This window comes from Pecten maximus, chromosome 2 (genome assembly GCF_902652985.1).
Source record: "Pecten maximus chromosome 2, xPecMax1.1, whole genome shotgun sequence".
In the NCBI taxonomy this organism is placed as follows: Eukaryota; Metazoa; Mollusca; class Bivalvia; order Pectinida; family Pectinidae; genus Pecten; species Pecten maximus.
In genome coordinates, this window is record NC_047016.1 from 4,600,139 (window position 1) to 4,609,247 (window position 9,109).

Sequence of the window (9,109 nt, forward strand, 5' to 3'; positions counted from 1 at the left end):
GTATATACATTGGTGATATGGACGGTTTATATTGCGCGTATTTACAATTTAAAGTTTTTACCATGTGTGAAGTGAACCGATAACAATTCAATGTATTCGCCGAACTGGTTTACATTTAACGTCTGTCTTTTCTTAACGATAAGTCGGGTTCTATAGTACAATGTATAAAGACAAGCCGTTTACTTTAGCGCACTGTTAGCTTTGTTATAAGAAAAAAAAATATCTGTGTGTCACCAATTTGAACAAAATCATCTTTGCTAAAAACTGTTCACACTGTTTAAATTTAATTTTTTCTAGTTTTGTTTGAGTATTTTTCTTTTTTTTTTATTTGCAAACATGTCGAGCGTTTAAGTTGATAATTCCACTACTGCATTCCGGCCTCATACTTAGCTACTTGTCAGCTTGACTGTGTTTTGTGACAGCTAGTATTCATAGACTCCAGGTTTCATTTTAAATTTAACATTTAGCTTGCCCGATACGACTCTGTATGTGAAGTCTAAAAGTGCAGTCGCTCAATGTGATATTATCAACATTTATTCGTCTGTTTGCATTTACAACATGCATTTGATAATGTTTTTCTTATTATGATGCTGAAGGACATATCACATACCCTCACCTGAATTAAAAACATCCTTGGGGACGTCAACAACATTTAAATCTGCCGTTTTGACACGGCATCATGATCTGGAAAAAGTACTGTGGTAAATATGTATATCATTAGTGAGGTTAACCATTGAATAGCTGCTATCTGTGCTGCAGGGGACAATGCTTATTATTACATTCAGTAAACATGTTCTCAGATGTACCATATCACAGGATTATGTACAGCGATGTTCGGTGGTTTATGGACTAACCCATATCCTGTAAAATCCGACATTGTCCCATTGTTCACACACTTACAGACTGAATAATAAGATTATCAGCTGGCATTATATCGGTAAGTATACTGCCAGTAAATCCTGAACGTTATATAAAACAAGGTAATCACATCACTAATAGTCCGAGAGTATATAGGCCCGTCCAGTATAGAGGCACTGGGGCTGATTGGTAAGTTGTGAGCTTCGTATTGAAGGAGGTACTCAAGGATGTTCTTTTTAAGTCCTACTATTCTCTGACTATATAGGGCCGTGTATCTAAGGACTGGTCTCATTTGGTTAGTTTATATCGACGAGGTAGCACTCTAAGGTAAACAAGACAAGCGGCTTTTGCAAAACGGACAAAATCGGTTAGGGTTAGGGTTAGGTTGAAAGAGGCTGCCATTGCCATGGGTGCCATTCACGATTGCGGCTTTAAATTGATTGAACATCCGCCTTATTCACCTGATCTCGCTCCATCAGACTTTCGTCTGTTTCCAAAACTAAAAGCAGCTAATTCAGGTACCCACTTTCAGTCCGATGATGACGTCGTACATGCAGTGGATGACTTTCCGAACAGCAAAGAAAAGGAGTTATACAAAAGTGGCATTGAGGCCCTTAAACGCCGCAGGCAAAAGTGTGTAGATACTGAAGAGGATTATGTTGAAAAATCATACAATATGTACGGAAAAATTCAAATCCTTTAATACGAGGCCCACAACTTTTCAATGAGCCCTCGTATAGTACTATTATACCGTAATCAAGGACAGGGACGTTTACTTATATATACATACTTATATACTATTATACCTGTACTCATATACCTGTAATCATATACCTGTACTTATATACCTGTTATACGTATATACCTGTTATACTTATATACCTGTTATACTTATATACTATTATACCTGTACTCATATACCTGTAATCATATACCTGTTATACTTATATACCTGTTATACTTATATACCTGCTATACTTATATACCTGTTATACTTATATACCTGTTATACGTATATACCTGTTATACTTATATACCTGTTATACTTATATACCTGTACTTATATACCTGTTATATTTATATACCTGGTATACTTATATACCTGTTATACGTATATACCTGTACTTATATACCTGTTATACGTATATACCTGCTATACTTATATACCTGCTATACTTATATACCTGTACTTATATACCTGTACTTATATACCTGTACTTATATACCTGTTATACTTATATACCTGTTATATTTATATACCTGTACTTATATACCTGTTATACTTATATACCTGTTATACTTATATAATTGTTATACTTATATACCTGTTATACTTATATACCTGTACTTATATACCTGTTATACGTATAAACATGTTATACTTATATACCTGTTATACTTATATACCTGTTATACGTATATACCTGTTATATTTCTATACCTGGTATACTTATACACCTGTACTTATATACCTGTTATATTTATATACCTGTTATATTTATATACATGTTATATTTATATACGTGTAATACTTATATACCTGTATTATAATATCTGTTATACTTATATACCTGTTATACTTATATACCTGTTATATTTATATACCTGTTATATTTATATACCTGTTATATTTATATACATGGTATGGATATTAAGACCGTGTTATAACGATATACCGTATATATACCTGGATACACGTATACCTGTTATATCTATATACATGTTATACTTATATACCTGTTATACTTATATACCTGTTATATTTATATACCTGTTATACTTATATACATGTACTTATATACCTGTTATACTTATATACCTGTTATATTTATATACCTGTTATATTTATAAACCTGTTATATTTATATACATGTTATACTATACATGTACTTATATATACCTGTTATACTTATATACCTGTTATACTTATATACTGGTTATTTATATACTGTTATTTATATACCTGTTTATATGAGACATGTAGTACTAATACCTGTTATATTTATACTGTTTATACTTATATACCTGTTATACGTTAAACTGTATACTTATATACCTGTTATACTTATATACCTGTTTAACTTATAACTGGTTATACTTATATACCTGTTGAGTATTTATATACCTGTTAACTGATATACATGTACTTATACCGTTATACCTTATATACCTGTTATTACTTATATACCTGTTATATTTATATACCTGTTATACTTATATACCTGTTATATTTATATACCTGGTATACTTATATACCTGTTATACTTATATACATGTTATACTTATATACCTGGTATACTTATATACCTGGTATATTTATATACCTGTTATACTTATATACCTGTACTTATATACCTGGTATATTTATATACCTGGTATACTTATATACCTGTACTTATATACCTGTTATACGTATATACCTGTTATACTTATATTATATACCTGTACTTATATACCTGGTATATTTATATACCTGCTATACTTATATACCTGTACTTATATACCTGTTATACTTTTATACCTACCTTTTCTATCTACACTTATCTATGTATCTATACTTATCTATACTTGTATACATGTACTTATATACCTGTACGTATATATCTATACTTATATACCTGTGCGAACATACCTGTTATACTTATATACCTGTATCTATCTACACTTATCTATCTATATATCTATACTTATATACCTGTTATACTGATATACCTGCTATACTTATGTACCTGTATTTAGATACGCGTAAGTATATAGATGTACTTACATCGTGAGTTTTCCCAGTTTATACCTTATTATCCGAAGTTATTTCTTAATTAAACATGCGCGTGTAGATGCTTAAATGTGTATTTCTACAACTCCCTCATACCAAATATCACCATTCATTCATCTGGAATCTTACTCTGCGTCTTGAATTGATCTATCAATGATTATTTTCTATTGATGTGTGTTTGTTTATTTTTTCTCCCCCGATATGTTACAATCTCTGTATAAATCATTATTTTCTATTGTTGTTTGTTTGTTTACCCCCCCCCCCCCCCCCCCCCCCGATATGTTATATCTGTATAAATCATTATTTTCTATTGGTGTGTGTTTGTTTATTCCCCCCCCCCCCGATATGTTATATCTGTATAAATCATTATCATCTATTGTTATATGTTTATCCCCCCCCCCCCCCCCCCGATATATTATAATCTCTGTATAAATCATTATTTTCTATTGTTGTTGTTTGTTTGTTTATTTCTCCCCCAGATATATTATAATATCTGTATAAATCATTATTTTCTATTGTTGTGTGTTTGTTTATTTTCTCTCCCCAGATATATTATAATATCTGTATAAATCTTTATTTTCTATTGTTGTGTGTTTGTTTATTTTCTCTCCCCCGATATATTATAATATCTGTATAAATCATTATTTTCTATTGTTGTCTGTTTGTTTATTTTCTCTCCCCCGATATATTATAATGTCTGTACGAGCGATTTACTTTTACAATGAGAATCTGATGTCCAGGATATTGGAATGTACCACGGACATTATGATGAACTACATATATAACGTGTCAGTATACTGTAGGTGTTGGTGTCTATAGCGCTGATCTGAGAATGGATTAACACGGTAAGGTATACAGCTTAACAAACAAGTCTGCTGAGCAATCCATGTGAAAGACTGGCCCGAGTAGGATTGTAATCGACCCATTGGACATGTTTGGGATGTAAAGTAAACATGTAATGTATTCATTGAGTATCAAGTTGTATTCCATTCCTCTGCTAAACGATCTCAAGTTGTTGATAAATGTCGGAATAACAATATTGACATTACGTTTGTAATCGTATTTGTCTACCGTAAAACTGACCGTTGACCTTAATTGCCAGACTTTGGGCCTGCCTTTCCAACCTTTTATGTACATGAAACGGTTGAACACGCCTGTTTTCAAGTGTTTTTATACATTTTATTCAAATCACATGATTAAAAAAATTCTTTTACCCTCAAATGGGAGATCTTTTATCCGGAGATTATTCGTTTGTTAATTCTCATACAAAATTAAACGATACCTAAAGCATTTGAGACTTCTAGATAATTGTTATTTGAATTACCTCCCTTGGCAAATACTAAGTGGAAAGCGAATCAATGTGAAGGTACAGTTTTCCTGGTGTGGGACTCTCTAGGAGGTACACATCACAGTATCGTATCGTTAATTAGTTTTCCTGGTGTGGGACTCTCTAGGAGGTACACATCACAGTATCGTATCATTAATTAGTTTTCCTGGTGTGGGACTCTCTAGGAGGTACACATCACAGTACCGTATCGTTAATTAGTTTTCCTGGTGTGGGACTCTCTTGGAGGTACACACCACAGTACCGTATCATTAATTAGTTTTCCTGGTGTGGGACTCTCTAGGAGGTACACATCACAATACCGTATCGTTAATTAGTTTTCCTGGTGTGGGACTCTCTAGGAGGTACACACCACAATACCGTATCGTTAATTAGTTTTCCTGGTGTGGGACTCTCTAGGAGGTACACACCACAGTACCGTATCGTTAATTAGTTTTCCTGGTGTGGGACTCTCTAGGAAGTACACACCACAGTACCGTGTCGTTAATTAGTTGTCCTGGTGTGGGACTCTCTAGGAGGTACACATCACAGTACCGTATCGTTAATTAGTTTTCCTGGTGTGGGACTCTCTAGGAGGTACACATCATAGTACCGTATCGTTAATTAGTTTTCCTGGTTTGGGACTCTCTAGGAGGTACACACCACAGTACCATATAGTTAATTAGTTTTCCTGGTGTGGGACTCTCTAGGAGGTACACATCACAGTACCGTATCGTTAATTAGTTTTCCTGGTGTGGGACTCTCTAGGAGGTACACATCACAGTACCGTATCGTTAATTAGTTTTCCTGTTGTGGGACTCTCTAGGAGGTACACATCACAGTACCGTATCGTTAATTAGTTTTCCTGGTGTGGGACTCTCTAGGAGGTACACATCACAGTACCGTATCGTTAATTAGTTTTCCTGGTTTGGGACTCTCTAGGAGGTACACACCACAGTACCATATAGTTAATTAGTTTTCCTGGTGTGGGACTCTCTAGGAGGTACACACCACAGTACCGTATCGTTAATTAGTTTTCCTGGTGTGGGACTCTCTAGGAGGTACACATCACAGTACCGTATCGTTAATTAGTTTTCCTGGTGTGGGACTCTCTAGGAGGTACACATCACAGTACCGTATCGTTAATTAGTTTTCCTGGTGTGGGACTCTCTAGGAGGTACACATCACAGTACCGTATCGTTAATTAGTTTTCCTGTTGTGGGACTCTCTAGGAGGTACACATCACAGTACCGTATCGTTAATTAGTTTTCCTGGTGTGGGACTCTCTAGGAGGTACACATCACAGTACCGTATCGTTAATTAGTTTTCCTGGTTTGGGACTCTCTAGGAGGTACACATCACAGTACCATATAGTTAATTAGTTTTCCTGGTGTGGGACTCTCTAGGAGGTACACATCACAGTATCGTATCGTTAATTAGTTTTCCTGGTGTGGGACGCTCAAGGAGGTACACATCACAGTATCGTATCGTTAATTAGTTTTCCTGGTGTGGGACTCTCTAGGAGGTACACATCACAGTACCGTATCGTTAATTAATTAGTTTTCCTGGTGTGGGACTCTCTAGGAGGTACACATCACAGTACCGTGTCGTTAATTAATTAGTTTTCCTGGTGTGGGACTCTCTAGGAGGTACACATCACAGTATCGTATCGTTAATTAGTTTTCCTGGTGTGGGACGCTCAAGGAGGTACACATCACAGTATCGTATCGTTAATTAGTTTTCCTGGTGTGGGACTCTCTAGGAGGTACACATCACAGTACCGTGTCGTTAATTAATTAGTTTTCCTGGTGTGGGACTCTCTAGGAGGTACACATCACAGTACCGTGTCGTTAATTAATTAGTTTTCCTGGTGTGGGACTCTCTAGGAGGTACACATCACAGTATCGTATCGTTAATTAGTTTTCCTGGTGTGGGACTCACTAGGAGGTACACATCATAGTACCGTATCGTTAATTAGTTTTCCTGGTGTGGGACTCTCTAGGAGGTACACATCACAGTACCGTATCGTTAATTAGTTTTCCTGGTGTGGGACTCTCTAGGAGGTACACACCACAGTACCGTATCGTTAATTAGTTTTCCTGGTGTGGGACTCTCTAGGAGGTACACACCACATTACCGTATCGTTAATTAGTTTTCCTGGTGTGGGACTCTCTAGGAGGTACACATCACAGTACCGTATCGTTAATTAGTTTTCCTGGTGTGGGACTCTCTAGGAGGTACACATCACAGTACCGTATCGTTAATTAGTTTTCCTGGTGTGGGACTCTCTAGGAGGTACACATCACAGTACCGTATCGTTAATTAGTTTTCCTGGTGTGGGACTCTCTAGGAGGTACACATCACAGTACCGTATCGTTAATTAGTTTTCCTGGTGTGGGACTCTCTAGGAGGTACACACCACAGTACCGTATCGTTAATTAGTTTTCCTGGTGTGGGACTCTCTAGGAGGTATACATCACAGTACCGTATCGTTAATTAGTTTTCCTGGTGTGGGACTCTCTAGGAGGTACACATCACAGTACCGTATCGTTAATTAGTTTTCCTGGTGTGGGACTCTCTAGGAGGTACACATCACAGTACCGTATCGTTAATTAGTTTTCCTGGTGTGGGACTCTCTAGGAGGTACACACCACAGTACCGTATCGTTAATTAGTTTTCCTGGTGTGGGACTCTCTAGGAGGTACACATCACAGTACCGTATCGTTAATTAGTTTTCCTGGTGTGGGACTCTCTAGGAGGTACACATCACAGTACCGTATCGTTAATTAGTTTTCCTGGTGTGGGACTCTCTAGGAGGTACACATCACAGTACCGTATCGTTAATTAGTTTTCCTGGTGTGGGACTCTCTAGGAGGTACACATCACAGTACCGTATCGTTAATTAGTTTTCCTGGTGTGGGACTCTCTAGGAGGTACACATCACAGTACCGTATCGTTAATTAGTTTTCCTGGTGTGGGACTCTCTAGGAGGTACACATCACAATACCGTATCGTTAATTAGTTTTCCTGGTGTGGGACTCTCTAGGAGGTACACATCACAATACCGTATCGTTAATTAGTTTTCCTGGTGTGGGACTCTCTAGGAGGTACACATCACAGTACCGTATCGTTAATTAGTTTTCCTGGTTTGGGACTCTCTAGGAGGTACACACCACAGTACCATATAGTTAATTAGTTTTCCTGGTGTGGGACTCTCTAGGAGGTACACACCACAGTACCGTATTGTTAATTAGTTGTCCTGGTGTGGGACTCTCTAGGAGGTACACATCACAGTACCATATAGTTAATTAGTTTTCCTGGTGTGGGACTCTCTAGGAGGTACACATCACAGTATCGTATCGTTAATTAGTTTTCCTGGTGTGGGACGCTCAAGGAGGTACACATCACAGTATCGTATCGTTAATTAGTTTTCCTGGTGTGGGACTCTCTAGGAGGTACACATCACAGTACCGTGTCGTTAATTAATTAGTTTTCCTGGTGTGGGACTCTCTAGGAGGTACACATCACAGTACCGTGTCGTTAATTAATTAGTTTTCCTGGTGTGGGACTCTCTAGGAGGTACACATCACAGTATCGTATCGTTAATTAGTTTTCCTGGTGTGGGACGCTCAAGGAGGTACACATCACAGTATCGTATCGTTAATTAGTTTTCCTGGTGTGGGACTCTCTAGGAGGTACACATCACAGTACCGTATCGTTAATTAGTTTTCCTGGTGTGGGACTCTCTAGGAGGTACACATCACAGTACCGTATCGTTAATTAGTTTTCCTGGTGTGGGACTCTCTAGGAGGTACACACCACAGTACCGTATCGTTAATTAGTTTTCCTGGTGTGGGACTCTCTAGGAGGTACACATCACAGTACCGTATCGTTAATTAGTTTTCCTGGTGTGGGACTCTCTAGGAGGTACACATCACAGTACCGTATCGTTAATTAGTTTTCCTGGTGTGGGACTCTCTAGGAGGTACACATCACAGTACCGTATCGTTAATTAGTTTTCCTGGTTTGGGACTCTCTAGGAGGTACACATCACAGTACCGTATCGTTAATTAGTTTTCCTGGTGTGGGACTCTCTAGGAGGTACACATCACAATACCGTATCGTTAATTAGTTTTCCTGGTGTGGGACTCTCT